The sequence below is a fragment of the Marmota flaviventris genome, chromosome 9 (assembly GCF_047511675.1).
Source record: "Marmota flaviventris isolate mMarFla1 chromosome 9, mMarFla1.hap1, whole genome shotgun sequence".
Lineage (NCBI taxonomy): Eukaryota > Metazoa > Chordata > Mammalia > Rodentia > Sciuridae > Marmota > Marmota flaviventris.
In genome coordinates, this window is record NC_092506.1 from 11017503 (window position 1) to 11036266 (window position 18764).

General features: G+C 41.5%; 1 protein-coding gene across 1 annotated transcript in view; it reads left to right on the forward strand.

Moving 5' to 3' along the window:
* Positions 1-5451: 5451 nt before the first annotated feature.
* Positions 5452-18764, forward strand: part of Fads1 (fatty acid desaturase 1) — a 46440-nt gene continuing 33127 nt past the window's right edge. The window contains exon 1 of the mRNA XM_071616114.1: positions 5452-5525. The gene's annotated coding sequence lies outside the window, so the exon portion shown is untranslated. The remainder of the gene's footprint in view (positions 5526-18764) is intronic.

Sequence of the window (18764 nt, forward strand, 5' to 3'; positions counted from 1 at the left end):
TACAGCTGTGTATGAGAGAGAGAGAGAAAGTTCTTGTTTCCTTAGTGCTAATATTTTATGTTGTAACTTTTTTTTCTTTTTGCTGTGCTAGGGATGGAACCCAGGGCCTCACACCAGCTAGGCTGGTGCTCAACCACTGCTATCCCCCCAGCCCCGTGCTTATATTTCAGTGGGAGATAAACCAGTCACTTCCTAAAGCTCCAAGGGCTGAGAAGGAAGAAAATGAGGGTAACAGAAACTAACCGAGGGCAGGAGGAGATGGGGGTGCTGTGGAGAGGCAGGTTATGGGGGACAGGAGAAGGCGGGAGCCAGGATGCAGTTGCTCTCCCCTAGACACAGACGGAGTTTTGCCAGTGCAGAGTGGGGCCGGGAAGCAGCAGACTCAGTACGTACAAAGCTGCCCTTAAATGGAAGCACACACAGAAGGTTAATGCGCTCCTTCCGCTCGGTGACGTAAGCCTGAGTTTAAAAAAGCAGTGACGAGCCAAGGACCTGGCTGCCTTCTCAAATCTGGCAGGGCCTTTCTTGGGCAAAGGGATCAGAGAGCAGGGTCAACGTGGAGACTGATGCTCGGCTTTGCTCGGTACCCCGAGGTACTTCCTGAAAGTTCTGTGTCACTGGAGGACAGATTAGGAGCCCACAGCAGGGGCGCCCGCCCCGGGTTGTGTGGTGTTCTCGCCTCACAATCTCGCATTCAATCTGCAAACTGCAGGAAGGAAATAAGTCCCCTGAGACCGAGATACTTATTTAACCTAATAACCAGATGGCAAAAAGGAGCCAGGCTAACCAGGATCTGGAGGGATCGCAACCCAAGAAAACAAAATACCGAGGGAGGTGAACTTGGGGTGAACAAAGCACAGAGAGACGGTGTGCACGGGGCATGGAGTGACTGGGAGGGACAAGTAGAACTAAGACTTGGGAGGGAAACAGTGGTCAGATGGCTCAAGGTAGTGAAGGTTTGGTCAGGTACTTTAAAGCATATTGAAACACCCCAGGAGGGGCTTAAGCAGGAAGAGACGTGATCTGACATATATGAATTTAAAAAAAAAAAAAAAAAAAATATATATATATATATATATATATATATATATATATATATATATATATATATATATAAAAATTACCCACTCAGGGGCACTTGACCACTGAGCCACATCCCCAGCCCTGTTTTGTATTTTATTGAGAGACAGGGTCTCACTGAGTTGCTTAGCTCCTCACTGTTGCTAAGGCTGGCTTTGAATTTGCAATCCTCCTGCCTCAGCCTCCTGAGCCGCTGGGATGACAGGCATGTGCCACCATACCAGGCCCTGACATTTTTTTAATAGAGTACTTTGGTTTATTTGTAAAGAATGGACTTAAAGGGGCAAGAGTGGGTACATGGAGGCCAGCTAAGGAGACTTGTGTAGTAATCCAATCAAAAGACAGAAGTCACTTCATGAACATGCAAAATTAATGGAGGTGGAAAGATGGGGATAAGTTCAGAGTATATTTTGGAGAATCAAGAAGACCTGCTTATGAATTGAATGCACAGGGGCAAGGTAGTGGTAGCGGTGAAGGAATGAGAGGAATGAGAGGAATCAGGGAAGATGTCTCACATTCAGCTTTAACAACTGTGTAGATTACCAAGACAAGGACGTGGATTAGATATACGGTTAAAAAATTAAAAATCCTTTTTTTTTTCCCTTTTGTGGTGCCGGGGGGGGGGGGGGGGTGTCAAACCCAGGACCTTGTGCATGCTACTCAGTGTTCTACAACTGAGCCAGGTGCTCCAGCCCCTCGAATCTCATTTGTAAAGTTAGGTTTGAAACTATTGGGCATTCACGTTGGCAGCGTGGAGTCATTTTCAGTATAGAGGTTTTAAAACATCTTTCATTAAAATAGATCCTTAAATGTCTCATATATTTGGTGCTCCTATAAAACATGGCTTTCAACTTCCTTTCCCTATCTGCTCATTGCTAGTATGAAGAAATACCATAGAACATTATGTATCGCTCTTGTATCCTGTGACCTTGACACATTCACTCATCAGTCCTAGTTTCTGTTGTGAGGTTTTGCAGACTCTGTGAGTTTTCTACATGCGCACCCCTCGGTCTGTGAATGGCGAGTTTCACTTCCTCCTTTCCAGCCTGTATGTATTTTATTTTTTCTTCTCGCTTCATGGAACTGGATAGACCATCCAGTAAAATGTTGAATGAAAGTAGGGAGAACAGTCATTCTTGCCTTCCTCTCTGCATTAGGGAGAAAGAATTCGGTGTGTATGTCATGATTTCATACCTGTCTTGACCAGATCGGGGAAGTTTTCTTCCACCCCTGCACTGTTATGAGTTTTCCTGATGAGGTGAATTGGATCTTGTCAAATGCTGTTCCTGCACCAATTGTGAAAAGTCCATGCATTTTTTTTTTCTCCTTTATTCTTCTGATGCGGTGAACAACCATGGATTGATCTTCAGATTTTAAGCCAGCCTCACATTCTTGAGATAAACTGCACTTGCTCATGTCAGTTTTTATATATTACTGAGTGGACTTCCTAATACTTTAATCGGATCCTTTTTTGCCTGTGCTTATAAATAATATTGGCCCATAATTTCATTTTCTTGCAATGCTTTTGTCAGGTTCAAGTCAGGTTCTGCTAAATTGTTAAATGATTTATAAAGTTTTCCCTTCTCTATTTTCCGAGAGAGTTTGTATAGGATTGCTATGATTTCTTCCTTAAATGGGACCATGAAGATATCTGGACTTAAAGTTTTCTTCATGGGAAAATTAAAATTATGAATGTGATTTCTTTAATAGATATGGGGACATTTATTTTATTTTAGTCCCTTTTATCTAGTTATATTTTTGAAAAATTTGTCCATTTCATCTAAGTTGTTGAATTTTCTGACAAAGTTACTCATATTCTTCCCTTATTATCCTTTTAAGTCTTTAAGATCTGTAGGGATGTTTTCTTTTCTCATTTCTAATTATGGTCATTTGTGTTTTCTTTCTTTTTTTCTTGATCATTCTTGCTAGTTATTTATTAAATTTATTTCATTTTCTCAAATAACTGTTTTTATTGTATTTAATATTTCACTGATTTTAGACCTTTCTTTTCTAAGATCAACAAAGCCATAAGTTGCCCTTTAAGCACTGAATTAATTGTATTCCGCAAATCTTGAAGTACTGTGTTTTCATCATCATTCAGTTAAAACATTTTCTAATCATTCTGATTCTTTAACCCGTGGTTATCTGGTAATATGTTAATTTTAAAGTATTTGGGGGACTTCCTAAACATTTTATTGTAAGTATTTTTTAACTTAACACTTTTGTGATCAGAGAACCTACTCTATAATGTCAGTCTGTTGATGATTATTGAAATATTTTTTTACAATCCAGCATACAGTCTTTCTTGATAAATGATGAATGTACTCTCCAACAGAATATGTAGTCAGTAGATGTTGGATGTGATGCTTGATTAATGTCAATGAGGTCAAGCCAGTTGATGGTATTGCTTAGTAATTATATATTTATACTGAAATTTTGTCTCTTCTGTAAATCACTAAAGGGGGCTTAAAAACTATGGTTATGGATTTGTCTCTCCCTTTAATTCTATCTATTGTTTGCATCAGATATTTTCAAGCTCTATTATTAGATGCATTCTGAACTTTGGGTTTTTATGTCTTTATGAATTAATATTTTTCTCATGAAATCCCTCCAGTAATACTTTTATCTGATTTTAATACAGCTACTCCAGCTTTCTACATTTTTGTTGGTGTATCTTTTCCTTTTCTTTGACTTACTGTGTTAGCATACGTAAAGGGCAACTCTTTTTTCATATAATTGGATCTTGGCTTTTAACTAATCAGACAATTTGGAATATATGGTCTGTTTACATTTAGTGTAATTATTGTTATGGTGATTTAAGTCCACAATTTTGCCATTTGTTTTCTCTGTCTTAGCCACATTTTTGTACCTTTTCTTCCTTTCTTGCTATTTTTTTTTTTTAATGTTGAAGTTTTTAAAATTTTCATTTGATCTCCTCCTTAGATTTTTTGCTAAGCCTTTTAAGGGTTACTTTGGGGAATACAATGTGCAGCCATAACTCATCACCATCTAGAGTGAGTTAATATTATACCACTTCACATATAATATAAAATCTTTACATTATATATTGAAAACCCCACAATATATGCTTATTATTTCTTCTTTAAGCAGTTAATTATCTTCTAGAATTTAACAAATAAGAAAAAAAAAAAGGATACTTACTTGCACAGGTACTATTTCTGGTGTTTTTCATCCTGTATACAAATCCTAGTTTCCATCTGACCTGAAAAACATGTTTTAACATGCTCCCAGTGATGAATTCTGAATTTGTCCAAAAACATCCCTATTTGCTTTCATCTTTTAAAATAGACTTTTTTTTTTTTTTTGGTACCAGGGAAACTCAGGGGCACTCGACCACTGAACCACATCCCCAGCCCTATTTTGTATTTTATTAGAGACAGAGTCTCACTGAGCTGCTTAGGGCCTTGCTAAATTGCTGAGGCTGGCCTTGAACTTGTGATCCTCCTACCTGAGCCCCAGAGTCTCTGGGATTACAGGCCTGTGCCACCATGCCAAGCTAGACTTCAATTTTAAATAGCTGCCTTAGAATCACAGCGGTATTGATTGGAAAATACAAGAGAGTTTTCTTGCCCTGCCCTCCAGAGGCCTCTGTTTTTTAAGAATGTTTTCATTAAATACAGACTCCTAGGTTGACAGGATTCCCACCCCATTTGAACATTGTAAAGATTTTTCATTGCCTTCTGTCTAGCATTATTTTTGATGAAAAATTTGGTAATTTTTTTTTTTTTCCAGGACTAGAGATTGTACCCAAGGGTGTTTTAACCACTGAGCTACATCCCCAGCCCTTTTTATTTTGGGACAAGGTCTTGATAAGTTGCTAAGGTTGGCCTTGACTTTGTAATCCTCCTGCCTCAGCCTCCTGAGTTGCTGGGATTGTTAGCGCCAGGCTATCTGGGCAATGACCAAACAGACTCCATTTTTGGCCGGAGACTCCATGTCATATAAGAAATGCTTCTCCCATGGGAAAGCCCCGCCTCTGTACCCATCAACAGTTGCTTAGCTTAGCATGTTTGGCAACACAAAATGACAACTCTTCTACAATGTAAAATTGTTCTCTCTTTGGTTCCCATTTTCCTTGGACAATGTATCCTGTCAGAGATTGATTGTCTAGATGTTAGTGACCATTCTTTAACTTGTACTCAACTAGGGACATTTTGACCCACTCCCTTTCTGCTTATGATTTTAGATCTCCGGATGTTCTTTTAATGGTTTTGAGTCATAGCAGCAGCCACTTATGACTAATATGGTTTTGGACTACAAAAGGTGCACTCAACCCCCAGGAGGGGGTCAAAGGGTGTGGACTTGCAGCCTGCCCCTTGGCCCACCAGCTGGTGGATCCGGACGGCCAACTGGTGAACAGTTTCCATCTCCTGCTTTAAGATCGACTCGGTGATTTATTGCAATCTCCACCTTAACAGGATTAGGTAAGTGATCAATCTTACTGTCATTCTTCTCCCTGGGTCTTTTCTTCTGAAGTCATTTTTTAAGATTTTTCTCTTTATTTTTTATGTTCAGCAATTTGACTATCATGCTTCTATAAGTGTTTTGTTTTGTTTTCCTGCTTGGGGGTTCACTGAGTAAATTGATATTTTTCATCTCATTTGGAAAATGGCCACTATTGCTGTAAACTTTTTTCTACTCCAACCTTTCTCTCCCCTCATTCTGAGATTGCCGTTATACACGTGTTAAAATACTTGATACTGTTCAGTGGTCACTGTTCTTGTTTTTAGCTTTTTTCCTCTCCGTGAATGTCACTCTGGGAAATTTCTGTTCCTTTCTTCAAGTTCATCGATCTCTCTTTCTGTAGTTTTCAACCTACGATGAAATCCTACCCATGAATTTTATTTATGATTTTAGATCTCAGGATGAAAATTGAATTTTATTTCAAATGTGATATTTTTCAGTTCTAAGAAGAATAGCCACTTAATTACTTTTTATTGTTTCTTTTTCTTGAGTGATTTTTTTTTTTTTCATATCTCACTAAAGGGATTTTTTTTCATCTACTGTTAATAGTTTCCTTTAAATCCTTACATATATTTATAATAGTTGTTAAGTTCCTGTCTGCTCTAACTAACATCTTTGTTATCTAGGGGTCAATTCCTGTTGTTTTGTATTTAACCTGGTTTTGAGTCACATTTTTCTAATTTTGGTCATGCCTAGCAATTTTACATTTTATGCTGGGCATTGTGAATGCTAAATTTTTTAATTGTCAAGATTTCGTGCCTTCCTTTAAAAAATGTTGTGTTTTGTTCAAACAGACAGTAATTTGCTAGATAAGCTTGATTCTTGCAACCTTATTTTTAAACTTCATCGGAAAGTGGCACATAGTTTAGGGCTATAGTAGCCCCATTCCTTAGGAGTGTTTTTCTGGGGTCTCAATTGAATGTTCAGAGTAGTTAATGGGGTCCTTGATTCTAACTAATGGGAACTCCTATATCTCCCAGCACTACCAGACCCAGCGGCAATTATCTGCCAGGCTTGTGGAGTCTTGCCCTGCACATGGTTAAGTCTTCAGTATTTGGCTAAAGACTCCAGGAGATCCCGGTGCAGATTTCTGGAGCTCCGTCTCTGCACACATTCCTTTCTAGGACACTGACCCACGTGATGCCTTGGCAGCTGCAAATGTTGATCTATGCTATGTTCTGCTTGGATTCCATCTTATTTTTTTTTTTAATTTTTTATTGTTGGTTGTTCAAAAACATTACATAGTTCTTGATATATCATATTTCACACTTTGATTCAAGTGGGTTATGAGCTCCCATTTTTACCCCATATACAGATTGCAGAATCACATCAGTTACACATCCATTGATTTACATATTGCCATACTAGTGTCTGTTGTGTTCTGCTGCCTTTCCTATCCTCTACTATCCCCCCTCCCCTCCCCTCCCCTCCCCTCTTCTCTCTCTGCCCCCTCTACTAACATTCATTTGTCCCCCTTGTATTATTTTTCCCTTTCCCCTCACTTCCTCTTGTATGTACTTTTGTATAACTCTGAGGGTCTCCTTCCATTTCCATGCAATTTCCCTTCTCTCTCCCTTTCCCTCCCACCTCTCATCCCTGTTTAATGTTAATCTTCTTCTCATGCTCTTCGACCCTACTCTGTTCTTAGTTACTCTTCTTATATCAAAGAAGACATTTGGCATTTGTTTTTTAGGGATTGGCTAGTTTCACTTAGCATAATCTGCTCTAATGCCATCCATTTCCCTGTAAATTCTATGATTTTGTCATTTTTTTAATGCAGAGTAGTACTCCATTGTGTATAAATGCCACATTTTTTTTATCCATTCATCTATTGAAGGGCATCTAGGTTGGTTCCACAGTCTTGCTATTGTGAATTGTGCTGCTATGAACATCGATGTAGCAGTGTCCCTGTAGCATGCTCTTTTTAGGTCTTTAGGGAATAGACTGAGAAGGGGAATAGCTGGGTCAAATGGTGGCTCCATTCCCGGCTTTCCAAGAAATCTCCATACTGCTTTCCAAATTGGCTGCACCAATTTGCAGTCCCACCAGCAATGTACAAGTGTACCCTTTTCCCCACATCCTCGCCAGCACTTGTTGTTGTTTGACTTCATAATGGCTGCTAATCTAACTGGAGTGAGATGGTATCTTAGGGTGGTTTTGATTTGCATTTCTCTGACTGCTAGAGATGGTGAGCATTTTTTCATGTACTTGTTGATTGATTGTATGTCCTCCTCTGAGAAGTGTCTGTTCAGGTCCTTGGCCCATTTGTTGATTGGGTTGTTTGTTCTCTTATTGTCTAATTTTTTGAGTTCTTTGTATACTCTGGATATTAGGGCTCTATCTGAAGTGTGAGGAGTAAAGATTTGTTCCCAGGATGTAGGCTCTCTATTTACCTCTCTTATTGTTTCTTTTGCTGAGAAAAAACTTTTTAGTTTGAGTAAGTCCCATTTGTTGATTCTAGTTATTAACTTTTGTGCTATGGGTGTCCTATTGAGGAATTTGGAGCCCGACCCCACAGTATGTAGATCGTAGCCAACTTTTTCTTCTATCAGACGGCGTGTCTCTGATTTGATATCAAGCTCCTTGATCCATTTTGAATAATTAACTTTTGTGCATGGCGAGAGAAAGAGATTCAGTTTCATTTTGTTGCATAGGGATTTCCAGTTTTCCCAGCACCATTTGTTGAAGATGCTATCCTTCCTCCATTGCATGCTTTTAGCCCCTTTATCAAATATAAGATAGTTGTAGTTTTGTGGATTGGTTTCTGTGTCCTCTATTCTGTACCAGGATTCCATCTCATTAAACCATCAGAAAGTACACTCAAGCAAAAAGTCAGGGAGATAACGGGGTTCACTTTGCATATTTCCTTTCTGTTGGGGTTCACAACCTTGCACTGACTATTACACAGTGTTCAAAAACAGTTGCTTCATACATTTTGTCCAGTGTGTAATTGTTTATGGTGAGAGTGTCAAGAAATGGTTGAATTTCAAAAACCATGTTTATGTAATAACTTGTCTCCTAATTTGATGGACATCTAGATTGTTCTAAATGATGATATAGCACAATGGTTGTGTGCAGCTCTGGCTTGTATTCCCAGTTCTGCCACTTATTGGCTGTGGTTTTTGGAGGAAGTTACTGGCTATTCTCTCCACTTGCAGATGGGCATATAATAACAACCATATCCTAGAGTTGCTCTATGAAGTACATGAGATACTGTATGTAAAATGCTTAGAACTGTTCCTGGGACTCAAAAAATGTTAGTTATTATTATTCAATATTCTTAATTAGCATAAACAATAAAATAATGAGCATTCTGGAACATTTATTTGCATTTTGTATAAGTAATAGCTCTGGAATTCCTGGATCAATAGATATATGCCTTTCATAATTTGATAGCTATTGCCAAATGTTATTTTTTGGCCCCAATAGATTTTAGCATTCATATTTCACTGAAAATTCAAGGTTTTAATTCTTCATTGCAATTTTCAAACAGTTATTTTATGTTCACAGACAAGGTAAATTATTCAGTGGTTTTCCTAGATAGACACATTACACTGTGTGTGTGTGTGTGTGTGTGTGTGTGTGTAACTTCGATTTCCTTATAAAATAGTGCTAATATTGCCAAATTTCAGAGGGATTTTGTGAAGACTAAGTAAAACAACATAAAAATGACAGCTGACATGTATTGAGTGTGTAGTGTAAGCCAGGTATGGAGCAAGGCCATCTGCATGTCTCATCTTACTTAATTCTTACAAGGATCTTTCAACACAGACTGCTGTTATCCCTGCTTACAGAAAAGAACACTGAGGCACTCAGGCCCCTTGCCCAGTAAGCCATACCTGCCTGATTCTGTCACTTACTCTGCCTCGCAGTCAACTTGCCTGCTTCTCCGTTCACAGAGGGGAGAGCTCCAGCAGTCCCTGGCACTCCCAGACACTCCATAAATATTTATTTCTTCCTTATTATCCACTTTTCAAGAGCGCATTAACTTAGTCCCTGGAGAAATGTTTTTCTGCCTTCCATAAATTAATGGTGGTAGCCAAGTGCTTTGGAGAGTAGTTTTGTTTGCGTTCTGGGTCCGTGTGTGTGTGTGTGTGTGTGTGTGTGTGTGTAACTTCTACTAGTTCTCTGTCACCCGTGGCCTCTTCTACCACCCCTAGGTTTGGCACAAGGATGTGAAGTGTTTCTTTTGTCAGCACAGTTTGAGAGAAAAGCTGTGGGTGGATTAAAGGTGCTGGCCCCAGGTGAGTTCCTCTCACAGGTTCGGCAGAGATGAGTCAGAGAGAAGGGCGTCTGTAGGCAGGACAACCAGAACATCTTCTGAAAGCTCACGGAAATGCATCTTGCTCTTGAGTCTGGGAGCCATGTTATACAACATGTTCCTAGAGTCCAGTATTTGTAAGTATCCTTCTGTTATAAAATCTAAAAAGTAATGTTGGAATTCCTAACAGGTTTCAGAGATTTAGTCCGTGGTCAGGGTCTGAGGTGACTCCGTAGCTCTGGGTTCGAGGTGAGGCAGAACATCATGGCAGAAGGTGTGGCAGAGGAGAGCTCAGCTCATGGTAGCCAGGAAGCAGAGAGATAGAGGGAGGGACAGAGGGAGGGAAGGACAGAGAAAGGTACAGGGAGGGAGGAAGGGAAGGAAGGAAGGAGGGAAGGAGGGAGGGAGGCGACACACTACACTTCAACGGTGTACAGTGGATTTTCCAGTAATTTCTTTGGCAGATAAACTGGCAGAAAGAAATAACCAAGAGACACATTTTCAAACAGTAGACTTCTGCCCAGGATCTTCAATCCTGAATCTTTCCAGTATATTCCAGGAAGAAAAGACTATGTGCTTCCTTACGAAGTGGGGAAGTAGGAGTCTGATAGACAGTTTAAAACCTTCCCAAACAGATGATATTAGACTTCTTGGTAAAAAAAAAAAAAAAAAAAAAAAAGATAGAACTCATGCCATTAATTGGACAAGTACAATATTCAACCATATTTGTACCATGAAACTTGTGAAGCAGTTGAAGGGAAAAAATAGCATTTGTAACACTCATTTCCAGATATGAAATATTTTTACTACAAAAACATCTGTCTCTGTATAACAAAGTTGTAAATCATCTGGGGAAAAATTATTTCCTGTAACTCTACCTTGTATGGATGCTAATGCATCAATCATTTTTCTTCTACAAATGCTAGTTTGGTTCCAATATTAATAAATATAAACCTGTTTCAAAAAAAAAAAACTTCCATTTCCCCTTTCACCGTCCTCTCTGGAGCCCAGCTTACTTGTATTTCTAGCCACAGCTGACTTCAGAGTGTGTGGATAAGATCGGGAAAACGGGAAAAGAGAACACGCTGCTTTGGGTTGTTTAAAAATTTTAGTTATAGAATACTTGTCTCTGGTCTTTTGACTCTAATAAGTATTTTAAAACTCATCAAATTTAAACATGCACCTTATCTTTAGCTAATGGGTAAATGACTTGGCAAGGCAATGTTAGAGTCTGTAAACAAGTCAAAATAACACCTAGCATTTTGCCAGGGGAATGTTAGAGTTCGTAAACAAGTCTGGATGGTGCCTGGCAAAATGCCAGAGGGAGTGGTTTGAGAAGTAACAAAAGCGAGCCATTAAGTGTGGAGATTCCTTATTGGTTGACTGATGTATCTAGTTTATGCTAATTAGATAAGCTGTGTGGAATGTATAAATACTGCTCCTGTCCTGCAATAAACGGCTCCCACTCCTGCTGTATCAACGTACACAAGTTGTTCGTCACCCCCCGGTTATTTTGCCCAGCCAGCCGGGCTGCGGCAAGGCAACAGCTGGAGAAGTGAGATATGAATGGGGCCTGACAGTAATATGTGGTTATCCTTATTTACCTAACAGGTATGAAAGACTCAGCCTGGGTGGCTAATCCCCAACGAGAGGCAGTGGTGGGCACATGTAAGCATGCTCGGCAGAAGCCAGGTGACTTTTGCACTTCCAAGGCAATTGATACGATCAAATTAGCCAGAGGCGTTTGAATCTATGATTAAGAGAATTGGAAAGAACCTTAGAGCTCCTCTGAGTGCTCGGCACTAGGTCAACACCTTTGAACACACGTGTCCTAAGCTGGGGATAGATGGCCACGTGCTCTCTAAAAGCATGCTCTAATCTGCCCTGCCATGATCTGTTTTTCCAGATGTTGCCATGTCTATAGCAAACCCCCAATTTTGCCGACACAAGAGGTGGAAATGTGACATTTTAAAAAATTATGGGACAGAGTTTGAGCATCCTTTTATGTATACTGGCCCCCTTGTTTGGGGGTCTTTCTTTTAAAACTCAATGCACACTGTCATTGGACTCACTGATGGGAAGAGGACTCATTCAGCAAGAAAGAGGCCAGGAGGGAGCAGCTCCTCCTCTGTAGAATAGGGGAGGGCCGCAGTCTGGGGTCCTCGGCCACTTAGATACCCTCCAATGGGCAGAATCTGTTGGTGACCTTTTATAAAAGTTCTGATCTCTTTGGTTCTCAGAAAAGACAGGGTTTCACTTTTCCAGGGTCCCAGATTTTGCCTTTCTGGATTGGGACTATAGTTTCCGTGCAGTAAATAAGTTCATAATAAGTAAATAAGGCCTTTAGCATATCGCCTGGGCCATCGGATCTGAAGTAAAACCAAGAGAGCCCTGGAGCAAAGACGTCAATTGGAGTTTAAAAAGAACTGCGATTCGGAGAACCCAACCTGGTCAGAAAAACCAGACTGTTCCCAAGAACACAAAGACCGTACGGGGTGTTTAGAGGGAAGGGGAAGTGAAAAAGAAGAATTTCCAAGCAGTTAGCGCCTGTTGTTTGCCAAAGAAGGTGGCTGGTGCCGAGGCCATCAGAACACTCGGTTACACAGGTTCAGGGGCCGGGGCTACCTTTAGGTGAGAAGTTCATGGTGTTTATGGCTTTTGGAGACTTAGCCTCGTTCAAAAGTTCACTCTTTTTCATTCTGGGTAGAGACGTGCACGAAGCCCTCCCAAGAATTACTCCGGACAGCACGGCAGGCGTCCCCGACTGTATGACTCCATTTTCCTCATGATGTTTCTCTTTCCCACTTTTTGATTTAGATCTTACCTTAGGGAGCATCACGGATCAGCACTTTGGTTGAAACCGCTGGGAGCTGAGGTTTTGGGGATCTCAGGAGTCGTGTCCCATGTAGAAAGTTATATCCCAAATGGAACCATGACCAAGAGCCGGAGTAAAGGAGCTAAAGGGCCCATTTGAGCCACAGAGGGAGTCGGTCTGGTCTAGTCAAACGTCATAAGAGGTGGCGGTGTAAAGTGTCACAGAAGGGGCCCACCGGAGTAGTTCCCTAGGCCACCATAATTAATGTGTGATCGGTAGCTCTGCAGCCACGGGAAAAACCAAGAAGGACCTGGGTGGAACAAATAAAGCAACAATCGATACTCTGATTACTAGGATAATTTGAAATCCGGACCTGGGTAGACTTTCAGGGAAGCTAGCTGAATAAATCAGAAAACATAAAGTCAAACCAACCAGGAAAACTGGTAGAAGGAATTCCTCTTAGAGATTTAGCTAACGGCAATATTTTAGAAGTCTCTGATTCTACCTGAGTAGGGGTATTTACACAGACACAAGAGGCTTGGCAGTACACATACTCCTCCTTGGGCTGGTAACAAATAATCAAGTTCTGAGTAATTACTGAGGACAGCACAGGGAATAGAAATCTAAAGACCTTTGTGGGCCCTAGTGGCTCTGGCAGGAGATCAGGCAATTCTGTTAACACCTGGAGAGAGATTATTATACATCATTCCAAACAGGGGCAGTTCCTGGCCATGATCTTAACATTCTGCCAAACCTTGCCCACCCGCTGCAGCTGACCCCTCTGGGTAACTCACATCCTTGAGTGTGCCCATCACTCTCTCCCCATAGTCAGAGGGATTTTCACAAGAATGGTTTTCTGTGGTGTAAAGGACATTTTGGGCCCTTGAAGGTGATTTAGTTTGGGGCTGGTAACCATTTACAAGGTTGTAAAAGGGGTAGATAGGTCCCTAGGAAGCATCATCTAGTAAGTCTCCAACCATCCACACCATCAAATGAATACCCATGGTTTCCCTTCCGGATAACATATAAAAACACAAACAGGGGAGCACAAGGGATCTCTGCCGGTGTGACTACTTATGGAGTCACTGGTGGGAACAGAGGGGACTACAGAGTCAAGCCAGGATTCAGAATTTGACAGCATTCACCCAAAGGAGTGGCTGTAGGGTGGAGGGTTTCATTAAAACCCAGTGGTCTTGCATCCAGACTGTGTGCGGAGGTAAGTACTGAATCAGGAGCAGAGTGGCAGGCTTGAGGTGACCAGTAGCACAAGGCAGAGGGACTTCCTGTGGAACAGGATCAAGTTTGGTATGGGGTGAACCCAAAAAAGGGAGGAGCCACCTTTAAAAAGTGGTTTTATAGCCAGGTGCAGTGGAGCATGCCTATAATCCCAACAGCTAGGGAGGCTGAGGCAGGTGGATTGCAAGTTTGAGGCCAGCCTCAGCAACTTAGTGAGACTCTGTCTCAAAATAAAAAAAAAATAAAAAAGACTGAGGATGCAGCTCAGTGGTAGAGTGCCCCGGGTTCAATCCACAGTACTGAGAAGAAAAAAAATGTAAAAATGTTTTACTCTAAAGGTGAGAGAAGTAGGGGCTGCCTGGTTTGTGATGAAAGTTTTCATATTGGCAAAAATCATAGCCTGGGATAATAATTGGGCTTAATGATCACCCAGATCCTTTTTTTTTAGGTTGTTCATAACATTTCCAGCAATGAGACCGGTTCCCCACTTTGGCCAAGGGACTGAAAGACTTAGACCAAAGTGTTTTGATGCCAGGAAGCGTCCACATTGCAGAGACAATTAGTAAGAGGAAATACCTCTTGCAGCATTACCAAAACACCAGTTAATCATTCGAACAGACTTTAACAGGGCAAGAAGCATGAAGTAGTGGCATAAGTGTAAAACAACACGTGAAAATGTTTAGAGTGACTGGTGTTTTAGGGGTCTGCTGGTCTCCTGTGGGAAGCAGACTGGAACGCTGGGGCGTAGACCAGAGGGAAAACAGCCGAAAGAGGATTGGTTGCAGCTCAGGCAAGAATGACAGTGATTTCAAGATCTCTCATTGTACCCACACCCTGTCCCGTGTCTTGGGAAACACTGGCCACATAACGGTCACCTGCTTTGACCCGGGCACCCCAAGTTGGTTTCTTTTTCTGGGAGTTGATTTGTCTTGGTCAGCTTAACCTTTAGGTCTCTAGATTTGGTTCTGACAGGCTTTCAGGAATGAAGGTCTTTTCAAAACGATAAACATGAATCCACAAGTCAATGCCGTGCAGTGTGGCACAGCACACTAGTGACACCTGGTAGGGTCCTTCCTATCTTGACTGCAAAGCCTCCTTAACGAAGGTGTATTTTCTAAAAGGCAGAATCTCCAGATTGTAAGTCCCTTGCGGGTGGCTCTTCATCTCCCAGGGATGTGCTGTGCAAAGATTTTCCTGCTAAGCCTGTGTTTTTTAAGCCTGAGCTCATTCCTTATGGTAAGTTAGTCTGTTACCTTTAATTAAAGCTGGCTCATAAAACCTTTAATTGAGTCTCACTGGCTAGCCACTAACCATTTCCCAGGGAGACAGTTTATACTTTCTAAAGGGGGGAGGGGGAATCTAACGTTGAACACCACAATGGCGGGTCCATGTGTCAAGCCGTTGGAAAGATTCCACCATTTTTGCAAACTGTATCTTAATTATCCCATTGATTCATTCCACCAGGACAGAGGGCTGAGTGTGGTAGGTGTCATTAAAATGGGGAAGAAAGGGCCAAACTTTATATATGGATTGGATAATTTGTTCTGTGAAATGAGTTCCTTGGTTGCTCTGTGGTGCAGAGGATTTGACTCTCCAGCTGGGGATGGTTCATTGCAATAATGTTATGATTTAGATAAGAGGTGTCCCCTAAAGGCTCACAAGTGCAAGAAAGTTCAGAGGTGAAGTCATTAGGTTAGGAGAGCTGTGACCTAATCAGGAGATTAATCTACTGATCGGGATTACCCGGGTTGTAACTGCAGGCAGGTAGGATGCAGCTGCAGGAGGTGGATCACTGGGAGTGTGCCTTTGTGGCTTGTGCTTTTGTCACCGGTGACTGGAGCTCTCTCTGCTCCCTGATTGCCTGTGCTGAGCTGCCTTCCTCCTCACCTCAAGCCCAGAGCCACGGCCTCGGCCACCTACCTCCTTTAAACTTTTCTTGTCAGGTTTTTTGGTCACAGTGACAAAAAACTGACTTAAACAAAGCAATATCCTACTTGGCACTGAGGCAATGGCTCTGTGGCAAGAAAACACTTCAACCCAGTGAGAAAATGTGCAAACAGTTACCAAACCTTTAGCCTTGGGATGACGGTAACTGGCTGAAATCCGAGTGCTGTAACTCCAAATGTCTAGAAGGCACGGGAACGTGGCCCAGCGAGATACTGATTGATTTTCTAGGTCATGTTTTAGGCAAACCTGACATCTCTGATAAATCTGCGAATCAATCCCAATAATACACTTAAGAGGTGGGGCCTAGTGGGAGGTCTTCAGGTCATTAGAGACATGTTCTTGGCCAGGACATTGGGACCTCAGCCACCTCTTCTTCTCTCTCTTCTTCTCAGCCAGGAGGTGAACGGGCTTCCCCCACCAAGCACTCCTCACACAGGCTCAAAAGCCATGGGGCCAACCAACCATCGACTCAACTGTGATCCCAAATAAGCCTTTTCTCGGGGCTGGGGCTGTGGCTCAGCGGTAGAGCATTCGCCTAGCATGTGCGAGGCCCTGGGTTCCATTCTCAGCACCACATAAAAATAAATAAAGGTATGGCATCCAACTACAACTAAAAAATAAATATTAAAAAAAAAAATACAAGGATGATTTCCAAAATAAGCCTTTTCTCTTTTTAAGTTGATTATCTCAGGTGTTTTGTAACAGTAACAGAAAAAGGTATCTTATTTGGTCCACAAGTTGGTTTTAGGATCAAGGAAATATCCTTGTGATTGCCATTTTGACATCTCCTATTTAGTAGCCAACTGTTTGGCTTCAGATTTTTTTTTTTAATATTTATTTTTTAGTTGTAGTTGGATACAATATCTTTATCTTTTAATTTTTTTTAGTTGTAGATGAACACAATACCTTTATTTTATTTCTTTATTTTTACTTGGTGCTGAGGATTGAACCCAGGGCCTCGCGCGTGTTAGGCGAGCGCTGTACCGCTGAGCCCCAGCTTCAGATATTTCATCTTTCAGAGTTTTAGTGTAGACTATAGAGAAGGAAATGATATTGAGAGGGAAGGGATATAAGGAATCAAAAAAGAGTGGCTAATAATTAAATATTAGCCACAGCATCAGCCTTTATTTTTTTTTTTCCTTATATGGTGCCACTGGGGACTGAACCTGGGTGCTCTATCACTGAACTACATCCCCAGCCCTTTTCTACTTTTTATTTTGTGATGGGGTCTTGCCAGGTTGCTGAGGCTGGCCTCAGACTTGCCATCTTCCTGCCTCAGCCTCCCAAAGTTCTGGGATCACAGGTGTGCGCCGCTGTACTCAGCTCACAGCACCAGTGTGACGTTTGCCCTTCCTTTCTTTGGTAACCACTACTGAGTATCCAAAAATTTGGATGAGGGCTAATGATTCAGGTTTTCATATGGAATCTAACAATTCTGTGACATAAGTGATATTTATTTATTTTTTTGTTTTCTCACCTGAAGGAGCCAAAAATCCTGTTTTCGGAGCATGGCAAAAAAAAAAAAAAAAAAAAAAAAGAATCATGTGCTAAAAAAAAAAAAATGTTCTTCTTCAAAAGCATAGCTGCTATGGGTATAAACGTTAGTTGTTTCCCCCTTTGATATGTCACAAGCTCTTATTAGAGCAAACGGTTCCGCCAGCTGGGCAGATGTGGCTAAAAGTATAGGGCCATGTTCCATGACCTCTATCAATGAGAAGGTGACATATCCGCCATGTGTCTCTTCTGTCCTCCTTCAACTAAGTAAGACCTATCAGTCGCCAGGCATCATGGTGCATCCCTGTAATCCCAGCTACTTCGGAGGCTGAGGCAGGAGGACTGCAAGTTCAAGTCCAGCCTGGGCAACTTAATGGGACCACGTCTCAAAATTTAAAATTAAATAGATAGACATAGACAGACAGACAGACATAGATGCCTCAGTACAAAGTGCCCTTCAGTTTGATCTCCAGTACCACAAAACAAGACTGGTAAACCTGACAGTTTCTGCATGTTTTTAAAGACTCTTTTTGTAGTTGTAGACAGACAGCATGCCTCTATTTTGTTAGTTTTATTTACTTATTTAGTGGCGCTAAGGATCGAACCCACACGCTAGGCTACAGCCCCCAACCCAGGTTCTGCGTTTTCAAGGCATGAGTCTGCCGTCAGTCAAGGTTAAACAGTCATGGGAACTTGATCACTAGGGACAGGAAGCAGAGTGGCAGGAGTTGGAGAATTACAACAAGCAGCAGTCACATTAGAAGGTGATAGTAAGAGTCTTATTTGTGGACAGATGCCGAGTGTGGCCGGAGTTGAGAAGAGGTTCAGGGGGAGAGGTCCAGGTTCCAGGGGACCCTATAATTCTGTGACTGCTTGTAGTGGATTAGCAGCAGCTGCAACTGCGCTTACATCAGGAGGTGAGCCTTTAGCTACAGGCCTAACTGTGGGCTCTAAAAACCCTATCTGTCTCAAAACCCAGTAGGTCTATGGTAATCTCCATGGGTTGCGCTTAGTACACCGAGGGCATTTCCATCTTGTTCATGGGAAAAACAAAGAAGAAGTTAAAGATAAGATCACAGAAACTGGTCTTGATTTGTTTAAAGGAAGTTTCCATTCCCTCTGCACATAGTCAGGGGTCAGGTCAGTCACCCCGAAGGAATGCACACAGAGCTGGTGCTACGGCAGTGACACTGGGAGTCCACTGTTGGCAATATCCTGCCAACCATAAAAATCCTCATAAACTGTCTTTTGTTTGCTGATGCCAGGAAAGAAAGGATCCCTTTTATTCTCTGAAGATCAAGCGAGAGACCATGTTCTGAAATCCAATGGTCTAAATATTTAACTTAGGGAAGCGAGAAATGAAATTTCTCCCTAGAGACCTCGTGGTTTAGTAGCTGATACCTTGGACAGTTGTAAATACCTCATGTGAGGATAAAGAACACAGAG